At 40.0% G+C, this 16,419-nt stretch overlaps 1 protein-coding gene across 1 annotated transcript in view; it reads left to right on the top strand.

The window, feature by feature from the left end:
* Window positions 1-16,419, top strand: part of LOC307025197 (uncharacterized protein) — a 109,734-nt gene that overhangs the window by 83,776 nt on the left and 9,539 nt on the right. The gene's annotated exons all lie outside the window — the stretch shown is intronic.

Here is a 16,419-nt window from a genome sequence, read left to right as displayed (position 1 = left end):
TTACACAGTAAACACATTAACGCAGTGACACGTAGAGAGGAGAGTTGTTTCCAGATGAAGCGAAATAAAGACCCCTCTCAAGAGCAATACACAGCATGCTTTGATTTCTGCACTTCAAATAGTTTAAAGAAGTTGTGGTTTTCCTTTCTAAGTCCTAAACTTGAAATAATGTGTCGTCGTGCTTCAGTGTGTTCAAGAGACATGTACAGTTTGTGGGTCAGTTTGCAGAATCATCAGGTGGTCATTTGACCACATTTCCTGAATTTACAGGAGTGACTATAATTAAATCAATATTGATTATTGAAGCTGCAGAGAATGTTGGAGCTGCTGCATGTCGGCAGTATTAATGTCTTCTATGGAAAATATATACTTTCGCTCTCTTAAAGTAGATATAATCAATATTTCTTTGTCAACCTAAATCAAATGACTGTCTTCTTTCTGGGAGGAATTGCTTGTTGTTATGAACTCGCATTGAGTTATCAAACCAAATATGTAGTTCCCTAGCTCTACATCGCTTTATGAGCATCTTTAAACTTGTTTGTTTTTGGGTTATTTCAATCCGACAACTTCACTTGTTTTGATTGAGTCTTAGAGCTCTCATGGCATATGCCACCAGCAGTGGCGGTGCCAGGGTATGGCTGGGGTAGGCTGCAGCCATACCAAGAAATGGCTTAGCCCCACCTTGAAAGATGATGTTAAAGTAAGCAAAATAAAGTCCGCCAACTTGCGCGGAGTAAATTGCACAGACAGCAGTTAGTAAGATTGATTTCAGTAGCCACAAATACCGAGGACTAGAAATGGTTTTGAAAGCTTTTGTCACGTAGTGATCGTCTTCTCAATAGAACATCTTTGTTAATGACTTCTGGCCAATCAGAATCACGATAACGGCGTGGTGTTGTTGCAGGAAGTCCCGATGGAGAATACTTTTGCTGTAGTACATCTCTATACAGTATACATCAATACAACATTACGTGTTGATAGACATCAACACGTAATGAAATAAGACCCCACGGTTTTAATGATTGATAGGTGTGTGGGCTGTCTTTCATTTTGACACACAGAACAATGGGGGCTATCCACCCTTATCCACAATGTAAAGTAATTCACACAGCCTCTTCTCTCTGTGAGCAGCAGCAGGTTCAGCTTTCAGAACAAAGTAACAAAAAACTAAAATGGCATTCATTTTTTTAAATGTGCAGTAATAGATTTATTTATTTTTATATATAGAGAGTACCAGAATGTGTATTTTATGTTAGTATAAGTATAATTAATTAGAGGCTTTGTAATTAATTAATCGAAATTAATCGCATTTTTAATCACATATAAATATTTGACCTGAGAACAGTGAGAAGCAATTTTTTTCACATGGATTTTAGTATACCATTGAATAATGACTGAATACATAAGCTTAAGCAACAAAGCATTGTTTATTTTATTCAAGGTGGTACTTAACCAAGACCAACAGAAAAGTGCAATTTTTGCCATAAAGTGTAGCAATAGCATATTTAGGAATATAGTACATTTAAGAGATTCAAGTAGCCTATAGGTAGGTAGACCTTCTGTAAACTATAACACTTTGTTTTTTAAGTAAAACACAATACATTCAAGTACATTCAGAACATTGGAAACCCTGACTATTAGAAAACATCTCTCTGTTGCTTCAGAGGCCACAACAGACTTTGTTGATTTACCAACAGTTGATTTAAAAAATCTAATACATTTCAGTCCAACTCTCTCAATAACCTTGGCCAAAACAGTAAACAGTTCAACATAAAGTGCCAGTGGCACCAACAACGTAATAAATAGTTCAACATAAAGTGTACCATTTAAAATCAAATAAAACAGTGCCAGTGATTGACCTCAATCCCTCCAATATCCTGATGAAAAATAAAATCTCTCTGTTGCATAGGCCACTGTTTGATCAACACGAATTGGGTGTGGGTCCTTGTACTCCGAGTCGGGCTAACGTCCACGCTAGCTTCCACGCTAGCTGCTATATGTTTTGCATTGAGGTGATACTTGAGGCTTGATGTGCTGCGGTGATATGCAAATTCCTTTTTGCATAATTTGCAAACAACCATGCTCTTATTGACGCTTCCATCCGTCCATTTTTTAAAAAAAAAATGTCCCATCCACGGGGCCAACCAAAGCGGTCACATCAGCTTTGCAGCATGTTTGACTATTGTTCACTGTGGTTTGTTGTTGTCTGAAGTCATGAACGTTAGTTGGTGCTCCAGTATAATCGCTACCCCTGAAACTCATCCAGTGAGAAACGTTCCGCGGTGCAAAAATAAGTGCGATTAAAATGCGTTTTTTTAACGCGTTAATTTTTGTGTAATTAATTAATCCTAATTAACGCGTTAAAGTCCCGGCCCTAGTTAGTATGTCAACAAATCTCCTGGGGGAGAATCCCCCAAGACCCCCCTGCAGGGGTTGGGTTTTCAGCATGTCAACTCTTTCACTGGTGGGGAAATTGCAGGATTGGCTCCAGTTCGCCCTTTTTATTTACTACAAGACAAATGTGCCTTTTTATTTCATACAGTTCAATTTGGATTGATACAGTAATTACATTGCAAATACTGACTTGAGCCCCACCACTGTATGGGTTAGCCCTAGATTACCCAACAAAAATACTCTGGAGCCGCCACTGGCCACCAGCAACAAAAACAGGCAAAGTTAACGACTAGCTAGTTAACATGGGCTTAATGGAGCAATTATTAAGTAAGGAGACTGTTAGTAAGGATACGGTTCCAGGTTCCTGCTGTGCGGACTGAGGCTGGAAAAAGGAGTCTTTTTATTATGGTCCTTGGTCTTGGAATGACCTTCAATCACACCTCAAACTGACGGCACTTGTCTCAATAGCATGTTTTAAGTTGAAGTTGTCTGAGGTCCTTACCACTAGCTGCTCTTGCAGTAATAAGTTGTACCTTTCTTACTGTTCTAATGTGCACAATGTAGTGACTGCTTTTTCGTCTTTTGTTTTCTTAGTTATGTTCTCTGTATTTTATATGTTTATGTTATGTGTAACGTTGCTGCCTCCTTGGCTAGGTCAGCATTGAAAATGAGATTTTATCTCAATGCTTTTTTATCTGGTTAAATAAAGGTTACATTTTTTTTTTTAATGAGTAAGTGGAGACCAAAGCTAAAGTTAGTAAGTTACATATGCAGACTTCATGATTTGTGATTCGTGTTCCTTATTTTGTTTCTGCATTCCTTGAGTGGAAGTTGTAGGTGTTTGTCATGCACATGCACTTTAATTAAACACCCAATGTTGCAAATTGGGCAGTTCTGCTTCTATTTCAGGAAATAAAACATCATTGTTTTGTCATGTATTACATTCTGCAAAAACCATGACTTTAACATCAACACTTGTGTTTATAAAATAGTGATCAAAGTCGTTTTTATCCATACTGTCCACCCCTGAGTGTGCATGTTTGCTGTAATTCTTTGAAATGAGGCTTGTGAGGACAAAAAATAAATATTTCTCACAGTACACAGTTCTTTGTGCCTGGAGCTAGATGATGTGATATTGCTGAAATGTGTCTTATTGGAGAAGCTAGGCAGCGCAGCATATAAATGGTGTTTTTGTTCACACCACAGCCACATTGTGTGAGTTTATCTGGAGGAAGTGACTGCCTGGTTGCTGTATACACTGTCACAGGGACAGATGAGGTGGCAGTTCACTGAGCTCATGTGTTATTGTTTTCTCAGCATGTGTGTGCATGTCGGCGCGTCATTATCTTCAAATGGAAAACTTATATCAGTTCTGTTCCCCCTCACATCGCTCCGGATCCGTTTCCCCTTCTATCGCAGGGGTCGGTGACATTTACATAGAAAATGAGTGTTTATCCGAAAAAGAAAATGGTAGAGAGACAGGCAGAGAAAGAGAGAGCACATTGTCTGCTCTGAGTTGTTTTCCTGCCGTGTTTGGGAAACGCTTGATGTAATCAAACTCTTTGTTCTGAATTGTCCTGTGAATAAAATGCTGTCATTTTTCAAAACAGAATTCATCATCTGTCTCTATTTTTATCTGCACTGACAGATAACGCAAAACTGCTTTGAATTGTAAAGGACTGTCCATAGAAAAGTGGGCTCTAGTAAACATTTCTATTCCCTCAGAGAGCGTCACTGTGGTGGGAAAAATAGGTCTCTGGATAGTTCCGGATAAAAGTGGATAGTTTAATCAAAGTGAAGTTTCTATCTCTTTTTTTCTTGCTTCCTGTTAGGCTGATATCTCACTTGGCTTGTTTGTTATTGCATGCAATAGTATTGTTTTATGTTGTATCAGATTGACTGCCATCCATATTATGCAAAATGTCAGGTTCATATTTCATTACATTACATGTCATTTGTTAGACGCTTTTATCCAAAGCGACTTACATACATTCAGTACTGTGGAGAATCCCCAACGGATCAATTTGGGGTGAAGTGTCTCAGGGACACAATGACATGCTGACTGCAGTGGGACTCCAACTTTCTATATCAGTATGTAGTGTCTCTACTGGGACATGTCTCCATGCTTTAATGTTTAAAAAGCTCTTTATTTTTCTCATACTGCCTGTGCTGCAGCACCTCTTTTCACCCTCTGTCTGAAACCAGTGCCCAGTCTGCTCTGATTGGTTAGCTGGCCTCCTTTGTTGTGATTTGTCAACTGCTTAGAAATGTCCCGCCCCTTAGCCTATTACATACAATGTGTTGGAGAGCTAGCCAATATGAGCATGAGGGTTACATATTGATGTCACTATGTTAGGGAAGTAAACAAAGGATTACAATGGAGGCGTTTCGGGCAGGGGGGGGGGGGTTTGGCCTTGCAGACCATTTACATGCACACAAACCTATATACCACTACAGGAAAGGGAAAACCCCAAAAGCAAAACTATGATTTACCCCCTGATGTATTTACCAACATTTAGATTACAGTAGTAGTTAGTTGGTTTACGTGCTGTGCTATTTCCTTGCTGGGATGCACCTACTTCAAGGGTCTCTTCGAGCTACAACATGTCCTGTACAGGTCCACTTCAACACTATTTCAATACTCCTAAAACAAGGATTAACATAACAAATCAATGAAAGAGAAGGATAAACTGTAGCAGAGTTGTAGTTGTGAAAAGACCCAGAGAAAGATGGATATAAAACAATAATACAAATGGAGTCCAACAGCGATAGTAGCATTATAAGTCCCGAACAATACATCCAAAATAAAGTCAAGTCAGTAACAGAGGCGTATGATCTGACAGCTCTGTGTTCCAGTGAGAGCTCCAAACATACACCACACAGCATGCAGAAACACAAGTACCAACTGCGGGAAAACATGAAATATCACAACAGTACAGCAAAACTTACAGCCAGCAGCTCAAAGGAAGTGTTTGAACTCCTCAATAACAACTTAATAATGCATTGCCACTGACTGTTATTGCACATAATCATATTCTCAATGGGTCATTATCAAGAAAGACTTTTTGATGTGTGCTGCTGCCTCGTGCTTTGCTTCTGTCGGGCTGTTTATGATGTTGCAAGATTTTGTGTGTATTGGTGTACTGATGGGAAATGAGGACAGAAATAACGCTGTTAGATGGGAAGCACAGCCAGAACAGGACAGTTATGACTCATCATTTCCAATGTCTAGGTCACATTGTAAACGCAGGAAGGCTGGAAACACGTCTGTATTAATGACTTGTATCTCAAAGTGTTAAGCTATTTTAAATATTAACACGATGAGGAGAACAAGACAGATTTAGAGCTCAGTAGTGCCGAGTTCAGACGTTAACTTTATGGAAGGAATTACTTTTCCTGCTTTCTCTAAAACAGATTAGCCCTTTGATCTGTTTTCGCCCCAGCATCCTCTCTGAGATTAGGGTCATATTTTAGTTAAACAAAGGCTTCGCTAATCAGCCTCAGTCTTTGATAGTCTTTTTTTATTTTTAGCAATCAAGCCAAGGGGCAGGAGAATTTACGAAGATAAAATGGAGTAAAAGTATATCCTATCTACCGGTACTTCGTCGGGTCAGATGAAAAGTAAAGGGTAATCAATTCTCCTCTGAGACGGTCAAATGGGAAGCAGAGTTACAGAGAGGTCAGGGAAAGTTGATATAGCAATCAAACAGTGAAGTGAGTCCGCCAGAGCTCTCCACATCATCTCGATGTTTAACCCAGGATTACTCTCCGATCGCAGTCTCATCTCCGGCCGTGTGTGTGAGGCTGTCCTTGTCTACCCCCTTTCCTCTCTGCCTGGTGAATAATGGAGATGGGCCAGATGACGCAGTGTTTCTCAGCACCCAAAAGAGTACAATATCGGGGACAGATGCAGGCTAATCCCCCTTAATCCATAGATATCATCTCAGATTACAAACTAGAGCCAGTGGAGGATTTCTGGAGAATATGTAACTATAGAGGATCATCGCCATCTTTCACCCTGAAAATAGCCTGTAACATATATCAGAGAGTCTGTTCAAGTAAGCAACATATATGTTCTCATGCACTTGAGATACACACAGTCATGGTAGGAATATGAATACAACTGAGTTTCTTTAACATGCATTTGGTATTCTCGTCTTTCCCAGAGCTTTACAAAAATAACTTATATCAGTCCATCTAATATTACATTTAGAATACTAGGGGCTAGTAAACAGCCACAATGTGCAATATAAAAACATGAGGAAGACAATAAATAATGCAAAACCATATGCATCCATTTCCCTTTGAAACCAGTCCAGAAGATCCGACCTGAAAGCAGAAGTGAAACGCATAGCTTTAACTTTGCCAATAAAGTGGACCTGTCATGCCAGGTTGGCTCTGTGCAACCTGTGTTTTTTGGGGGGAAACATCTCTGAGAGCTGTCTGTCATATGTCGTCTGGTGAAGTTATCATCTGACACTCAGCCTGCACGGGCTGTTTTTCATATTGGAGCTTCTGGATGTTATTGAAGTTGGTAGGATCTCAGCCGGCAGTCGAAGGAATGTTGCTTCTGTGTCGCCCTCTGCACAAACACAAACTTCCTCCCCTGCAACTCACTCTCTCCTCCTCCTCCTCCTCCTCCCCTCTTCTCTGTCTTCCCATAACACACCACAGACAAAGGCATGCATGTGCCAAACTAAACATGAAGCAGAACCTCTCTCTCTCTCTCTCACTCACTCTCTCTCTCTCTCTCTCTCTCTCTCTGCCTCTCTCTCTCTTTCTCTTTCTCTCTTTCTCTCTCTCTCTCGGGATATCACTTGAACTGGGTCGAATATCGAAAGATTTTGTGGAGTTTGTGGAGAGAAATCCATCTTAAATCAGAAGCAGGCTGCTTTATGCTCCTACAGTACATGTGAACTATATATACATTAGCTTCAAACATACCCATTGTTCATAATTTACTTACCCTGTGTTACTGGGAATGTGTGAAGAACACTTAGTTTTTCTTGCATGCCTTCAGGGTTAGGGAAAAATCCAAAGGTTTTATGAATGAAAGTGATTGCAGCATTTAACACCAGGACAACATATACATTTGTTTACAAACTCTGACACAACTTGTGCAGTATAATCCAAGTATTATACATCCAGTCATTGGCTCACACACTTCCCAAACATATTTTTTTATGCAAAATCCTTAGTATGAGAAACATTTTTGCATAAAGACTTTCACGCTTTGGCAGATGCACTACTTGTTTATGGAATAACTGATTATGCAGAAGTTTATTAAAAAGTACATTTTGAGGGAAATGCATGAGTTTGCATGGAGGGGAGCACACAACTGCATATATCAGATTGGATTGAACTTTACAGAGTGTGAGAGCGTTTAATAAGGACCTTTTTGATATTGTTTTACTAAATGTGGCGCACCATCATAGTTCAATTCATTACAAATGTTCTAAATGTTTTGGTTTTTCTATTGAGGAAGCAGACAAGAAAGACTTCTTCACAGATTCAAGCTAATGTGTTTGTGTTATCAAACAAAGGATCTTTCTGGGGTGAAATGTTCCTGTTAAGCCCGAGAGCCCCCGGTAGAGAGGGGCTGCAAGTTTTTTTTTCACGACACTGTGTCTCAGGGCTTCTTAATATTTAAAAACCTATTAATGTGTCATACCAGATAAACGGGAAGAAACTCAGCTAACTGACAGTACGAACAATTTTTACCAAAACAAAACACAAGTCTCATAAGAAGCGAAGCGACAGGGGAAGCAAACACAGACATCACAACACGTAGCATTACGGAGCAAACATGGGAGTTCGTCTCACCTTAGTAGTTATTCTGATCAAAAGTCGTGTTCAATGGCATTAAAACGATGAAAACACTGCTGAGGGTTAATCCATAGGTTAATCCAATGTGTCTGTCACTTTGAACAAATTATTGATAATCCATAATTCAATTTTTATGTAAAAATCGAAGATTTAATATTAGCTGCTAATGGTAGCCACCAGAGTGTATCGCAGCTTCCGATTCCGGGGCATTCTGGCTGCGCATCACTCATTCACCAATGGGTAATGTTTAGATGGATTTTAGGAACTTCCCCTCGATTCTATTGGCTCTAACGGTTAAAAAGAGATGTCAATCATCAAAATAGAACAAGGGGGGCCAGAGATATGGAAAATGCACCCAAATGACCCCAGAAGTGGGTTTCTTTTTCTAAACCTCTCTAAAAAGGTCAAATTTCACTTGTTTTGCATCAATCTTGATACAGGGTACTTATTATATGTTATAGTTTGGATTCCTAAAGCTTTTAGTCTTCTATCCCATCATTCAAGGGTGGTTTTCACTATAAGGGCGACTGTGGCTGCGAGGGAGTGCGGTCGTCTTTCAACCAGAAGGTTGTGGGTTCGATCCCAGCCCATGCAGTCAACATGTCGATGTATCCTTGGGCAAGATACTTAACCCTGAGTTGCTCCCGATGGCATGGCCAACGGTGTGTGAATGTGTGTGAATGTTAGGTCCTAGAGTAAGGTACACTGCTCTGTATGAATGGGTGAATGACATGTAGTATGTAAAGCGCTTTGAGGGGTCTTAAAGACTGGATAAAGCGCTATATAAGTACAGTCCATTTACCATAAGTACTTTTTTTACTATGTTCAATCTGAATTTATTTTAAAATAAAAACATCTATATTGATTCTGACACTTCTATATCCAACACACAGATGTAGCCTTGCTTTGAGATAAAATATTATTAATTTTCCCCTTTTAGAAGTGAAGATATGGTCATTTGTTCAGGGAATGTCATTTTCTAGCCTGACACCTGAAAAACAGGCTTAGGGGTTAACCGGTTAAAGATATCCGTCCCATATTCTATTTTCAACGTACTTCTCATATAAATACATTCTGCTGTGATGTTTGTAGGGGGCTCAGTGTTGGCAGAGAGTTAACTGGCTGATGACTGTGTTTCCACTAGTGTTTGTTGCAGGTTGAAATGGTTACTTAATCTTGTCCACAGAGTCGCTCCGAGGAGACGGAGAAGCACCTCTTTATCACCCCATCATCTCTGCGCTGTGTAAACATCACATCTTAGGGGTCAAAAGTCCAGCGCTGTCCTCACAGCTCAGTGTTAACACATTACACTCTCTGTGCACCCACACACAACCAAACAATTTCACCCCCTCCCTCGTTTCCCTGTCTCACTAACACATGTTTTTAGACGAAGCCACAGAGCCTGAAAGCTGTGTCTGTGATACAGTGTGAGTCTGGGTGGGCCTCCACTGTGACCCCCATTACATGGATCACCGTCCAGCTCGGAGTCAGAAACACCACTAATGAGACCATGCCTTCTGACGAGATGAAATGAAGAAAGAAATATTCTCTCTGGCAGATTGCTCTTTGATTGACATTCATTTACAGTTTATATTCCAGAGACAGACTTGCTGTTTCTTGTAGCACTATCAGCCAGACGATACGAGCTCTAGTAGTCTGGTACTTGAAGGGAAAACAGAAAAGTGATGTATTTGTGAAGAGGGAGGATGATGGGGCTGGATCGAGAGAAGATAGTCCTCTAGGTAAAGAGAACACAGTAAACACAGCTTGACAGCCTGAGATCTCTGTTGCCCTTTCACGCACTGAGAATGTATATAGAAGTGTGTGTGTGTGTGTGTGTGTGTGTGTGTGTGTGTGTGTGTGTGTGTGTGTGTGTGTGTGTGTGTGTGTGTGTGTGTGTGTGTGTGTGTGTGTGTGTGTGTGTGTGTGTGTGTGTGTGTGTGTGTGTGTGTGTGTGTGTGTGTGTGTGTGTGTGTGTGTGTGTGTGTGTGTGTGTGTGTGTGTGTGTGTGTGTGTGTGTGTGTGTGTGTGAGAGAGAATCTCTTTTCCCTTCTGTCATAATAAAAGAACGCTGCTTCTCTTTGGAGGCTGTTTTTCAGCCATCCGGGTATAGACTTCCTGAAATGACGGCACGTGCTGCTATTGATAACAGGATCCTGTACTCAAACTCTCATTAGCTCCACCAGCACAGGCCGGATTATATGTCTGCTTTGTTCTAATACCCTGTTTAAAGTGGATATAATGAATTTTGAAATATCAATAGTGGAATTAATGACGAGGTGAATGTGGAAATAGTCGCTCAGGAGGACAGTTAAATATTAGTAAATGCTACTACGTTTATAAAGCAGATCCTCCAGCATTTTGGTTGAAAGTGCAAATTGAAATAGGCTACAGCTATACTTTCAATGTGTCTGATACATATTTGATCAACATTTCGATGTATTTAAGTGCATTTAAGTATACTGTTAGTGTTTGACCAGACTCGGTTTCGGCAGATAGATATAGCAAACGGTAATAACGGATCCGCATTGGGATTGGGGCCAAATAACTTTCATCCAACACTCATAGTTTAACGGCAGATGATTCTAGAATAAGTTGATAGAGACTAACATTTCCTGTACTAACATAACACATTTGAATATACAAACTACAACATTTAAATAATACTGGGTGTTCATAAATAGATGCTTAAAATAACTATAAAATACAAAGAAATAACTATTTATATCTCTGTCCCTATCTGCTGGATGTGTACATAAGCAAATGACTGCTAACGAGACCTTTTAACTACCTTTCACCAGCAGATGCAGTGCTATTTGTGTCTAGGTTCATTAAACCACATTAGGATCCAATCAGCCCTCACACCAGTTATATAACATGTTTGTGCTCGTCTCAATTAGATTGTTTTGTTGAAATAATGATTGAAGATTGTACGCAGCAGTAACTATAGAAACCACAGCAACAATGTACAAATAGGTGCAATGGTACATCGTATATGTTAATTAACATAAACAGACACAGCTGTACACAGTAGGGATCATAAATACCCATGATGACAAAACAATATGTATTTATAGGGCAACTACAGTATCTGAAGAAGGGTCTGGTGTTGGATACACCACGCAGCATAATATCCTATTTGGTGCCTGATATATATTCTAGATATTTATTTTACGTTCCGCAGCAATCCCATTGCGATGCTGGATGTGACTGCCTTTTTAAAAAAAATGTTTTACAAGAAATAGATTACAAATCTTTTCACTGCTGCAGACGGACTTTGGTTCGTTTGTCAAACAAAAGACACAAATCAGCAACTGAGAGTCTGCAGAGTAATTGCAGTGTACTGAGTAGATACTGAATGTTCTGTAACGCAGATTAAATACAACAACTTGCTTACAATGACCTTTTTGAATTTCCTCTTTCATCAAGACGCCACTTAGCACAGCCAGCTCCTCGAGCGATAAAGATCATAAAGCACATCACTCCAGGCAACAAAGCAACACATGTGCTGAAAGTCACCTGTCGTTCTTATTATTTGAGCACAGCCCCACTAAAAATAACTTGTTATGCAAAATGGTAATCAAAGTCCTGTTTGCCTCTTAGATGGCTAAATAGATGCTATCAGTAGCCTGTCTGTCTTCTAACACTTTGTGTGACACATTACCACCTGCCTTCCCAGCATGCTGTTTGGTTGCACACCTCACAAAGTCAGACTATATTTACCCTGTTTGTATTGCCTTGATAGCAGCACAACATGTCGAAAGATCACCGTAGTTTTTAGAATTCAAGAAACTTTTAATCTTTTCTCCTCCACCATTTCATTTGCAAACAGCAATATCCTGTTCTGTTAGGGCTGAGAGGAAGTGAAGGTCAGTGGGCAGCGGTCTCTGGATTGGGCCCGCCTGGTCAGGATAACCGGAGGAAATATGTATTCTGGCCTGTAACTAAATGTTAACGAGGCCTTTTTCCTGTAGCGTGTTGTTTTGTGTGCATGTAAATGGCATACAAAAGACTACAATCCCTGTGTTCTCTCGAGAGGGAGTTTCTCTCCCACACACTCCACTTCCAGTCTTTATGCTAAGCTACGCTTACTGCTTGTTGTCTTAAAGTTCACAGTCAGCTTACATACGTGACAATGCTATCAATATGGTATAACTCTGAGAGTCAATCTCTCCCCAAAAGTCTAACTGTTCCTTATAATAAGTTTAATGTTTTCAAAAAGATACGTCACAGCCCCTATCTCTGATTGCCAGACTGGGACACACATAAACTCTGTGCACACACAATGAAGGTGACTATCATCTATTCTGTGCAGCTTTAGGCCCCCCAGTGCTTTCAATGGCCTTTTAGGGTCCCATTAAACAACTGTGAGCAAGCCTGCAGGTGGGAGGAATCAAGACGTAGTGATGGCTCTATCTGTGGGCAGATGGTGATGGAGGAGGGAGAGTTGGTGCTATGACTTTTGAGGGAATGTGAAGGATGGAGAATAACAGCAAGTGAGGAAAAATGAAGGGGTAACAACTGACCAAACGCTGACCTTAAGTTGAGATGAAGTTGTGATTGAATGAGAAGATTCAGGGTGGTTTGAAAATAAAATTAATTTGAGGGAAGAAAGTGGAATTGTGAAGTTTTAAAATCATCTCCAACTGGCCAATGCTTCACCATTCAACCATGTTTCAAGACAATTATGCAAGGAGTTTTTCCAGCTGACAGAAGCTCTAAAGTGTGGCCTAAAAGATCTCCAGGCCTCGTAGTTTAAAGATAGCTCACCTCCTGACACTACAGCTATGGTCTTTGACCCTATCGACCTTAGAACTTGAGACTTGCATGCTAGATGCTCCCTCACCTCAAGATACAAAATATCTTTGTGCACATCCGCTAAACAGACCCCTCTAAACAGCGCCTGTTTACTATCTGAAAGCAGCCACAGTGTAAAACGTCTCTTTGATTATTTACTTCAGTTTGGAATTTGTTTTAATTAAAGTTTTTATGAAACACAAGTTTACAGTTTGCTGTTGGTTATAAAATGAGAGAATCAGAGAGACACGGGCCAGATAAAGCAAATGGAAATGTTCCATTCATTTGAAGAGAAGCAACACACACAGATGGTGATAACATGTGGAAGCACGCACTGCAATTTCACACAGCAATTAGTTCACAGCTAAATACTGTGGGTTTGTGTGTGAGCTTCCCTCTGAGCGCTTGTAACAGCCAGCTGCGTACGAGTGAGGAGACTTCCGTTAAGAAAACCAAAGGGGTACATTTGGTGAAGTTGAGTGGGATCGTTTTCTACAGGAGCACATCAATACACACTGGAGACTTAATTCAGTCAACAGTTGTGATTACCTTATCATCCCTATTTATTTGTGACTTATTTTCTGATTTAAAAGGATAAAATACCCTTGTTGTCATGGCAGCAGACATTTCAATTCCACCATTATGGTTTGCTATAATAAGGAAGGGAGACAGATATTTGTCACGCCATTATAATGGATTGAGCAGGTTTTGATGTGCCCACTTCCCCATGATTACATTTCCTCATCATCATTTATTCCCAATGGGTGTTTGTCAAGGGAACCATGGTGATGCTATCAATAGGGTCCGCCTACTAGAATACGTCATACCTAAATCACTCTTGATACAACAAACTACAAAAAATCAGGAGTTGTTAAAACTTCTTTTGACAGATTTGACTGCTGTGAGATTTAAACTATCCGAGACTTTACACCCTAAATACTTGATTTGAGAACTAAAGCAAGGATTATAGAGCCTTTGGTTCTGACTGTTAAACACAACCACATCAGGTATGTCTTGCATGACCATACAGTCATACACCTTTACATATTCCATTGTTAGACCTCTTGTTTGGACTTAAAGAGGACATATTATGCTCGTTTTTATCTTCAGATTCGTATTTTTTGCTTCTACTGTCTCCATGCTTTAATGTTGAAAAAAATCTTTATTGTCCTCACACTGCCTGTGCTACAGCACCTCTTTTCACCCTCTGTCTGAAACCAGAGCCCAGTCTGCTCTGATTGGTTAGCTGGCCAGCTCTGTTGTGATTGTTAAATCGCTTAAAAATGTCCCGCCCCTTAGCCTATCACGTACAATGTGTTAGGAGCACTAGCCAATAGAAGCGCGAGTGTTACATAGGCTTAACAAGTCGCTGTGAATAAAACCCTGCTTACCTCCAGAGCTTGGATCACTGCTCAGAGGATCCAGATGGTTCCGATTCTTAATTATAGAAATTGGATTCTGGGACATCTGCTCAGTGTCAGAGCATGTTGTGTTTGTCTGCTGTTTGTTGTCGTGGACTGTGTTTATGTTTATGTTAAAATTGGAATTATGGGGGCTGGGCTGCCAGCCAGTGCTCGGCACACCAGGAAGTGCTATTCCACCATTCGTTCCTCAATTACAGTATGTGCTATTTCAGTTAACCAGCCTGTTAAACAGCAGACAGCTAATTTAGCTCAGCTCAGCTTCATGAGCTCAGAAACAACGAGAGCTGACAAACATGTGTGTGCTTGTGTATGGCCTATTACAGATGCTCTATGAGAAAATGTTATCTGTAATATCATTGCAGATCATTACTCGTTCACTGCAGTTCACTTTTTCTCAAAGATGCCCGCCTCCGTCCTTTGTCTAGTAGTATAATTCCAAAGTTTAAAACTCAAATGTATTCAGCAATCAGCAGTTTGTACAGTTGTCCAAAAGCTGTCTAGCTTGGTACTCTAATTTCACATATAGGCCAAATCACATTTTGGGATTCAAAGATTTGGTTTCAGGTCCGATGAACATTTTTGACTATCTTAGTGAAGATACCAAGGTTTGATGAAGTGTTGGAAGTCCACTGATGCTGCAAACAAAATCTGGAGATGATTGGATAAGCAACTGTAGGAGTTCACAATCAAATGTGTAGTATGAGCGTGTGTGAGAGAGAAGAGGAAGATTTGCTTCATAATTGTATTAAAGTCTCAATGCCACACACTTAACACTAATATAATTAGTTCCCAATGTTGCCTCCAGTCAAATATTTATTTAAATAATCTAAAAGAGTCTCAGTGGTGGAAAGACCCAATGTGTTTCAAATAATTCCTCAGCATATCTGACCCAGTTATATGCAATTCTTTTTTGAGGCTTCTTAATTCATGTTTTATGAAATGCAATATATCTTAGTGTCCTTTATAAATTTGACTCAGCTAGCCGGAGTCTTCACTGTTGAAAACTCAACTGTGACATGTTAGAATGTTTTGTGCTCAAACTTGCAGCTACAGTATGTACAGGATATAATGGTCTGATCGACTGGTCTAATCATGTGGGGTTATAAAAGTTCACCAAATGAGCACCTTGTTGATGGTTTGCTCTGTAGCTGTTAGCGGTGATGGCTATCTGACAACTGTGGAGACGTGTATGTTCAGCATCACTCGCATTCCTCCTGGACGTGTCCAGATCTGCTGCTGCCGCACACATCCTCATTCTTTTACTTCTCTGTTTCAGAACTCTTTCACACTAAAAAGATAACAGATGAGTTCAGTGAACAGGGAAAGGATGGGAATATCAGCAATGGAATGGACTCGTTGCTGAATTCATGGAGGAATGGCTCATCTGAAAGTGTGCAAAGTTAAAGCCGTTAGTTAGTAACTTTATTAAAAATAACTTTGTCATATCTGCTAAAACTGTCAGTATATCCTGACAGAAATACGTGAGACGGGGTATCTGTAAAAAAAAAAAATCATGTTCCTCTGCCTTCTCCCAGTACTCCTAATAATTTGATCTTGCCTGAATAAAAGAACTGAACAATCAGAGCTGAGAAATCTCCAGAACTCTGATCGAACTAGGAAGCTCATCAAATGTTAATCAAGTCTCTCCATTGCCTATTTCCCCCCTCTGTTGTTTCAGAACCATATTTTATTTCCTGTTTAGATGTTAAATGAGAGAGAAGGTGTTAAAAACAGTAAGGCTCAAACTAAGCTCCGCCCACTCTGCTGCAGGCAAACACTACGAGCATTTGGGGAGGACACATGATTTATCTAACTACTGTCAGGATATAGTGAAGGTTTATTTCATTTAATAAAGTTACCTTTAATATGATGCAACCTCAATATCTTCTTTTTGCACCTTCTGATACAACATATACCTTTGATCTCTGACTACGCCAGCATATGATGAATGTTTTAGAGACCGGAGGCAAACTAGGTT

Source organism: Notothenia rossii (assembly GCF_949606895.1).
Source record: "Notothenia rossii genome assembly, chromosome: 11".
Classification (NCBI taxonomy): domain Eukaryota; kingdom Metazoa; phylum Chordata; class Actinopteri; order Perciformes; family Nototheniidae; genus Notothenia; species Notothenia rossii.
Note: the sequence above shows the minus strand (reverse complement) of the source record. Positions and strands in the feature narration are given on the sequence as shown.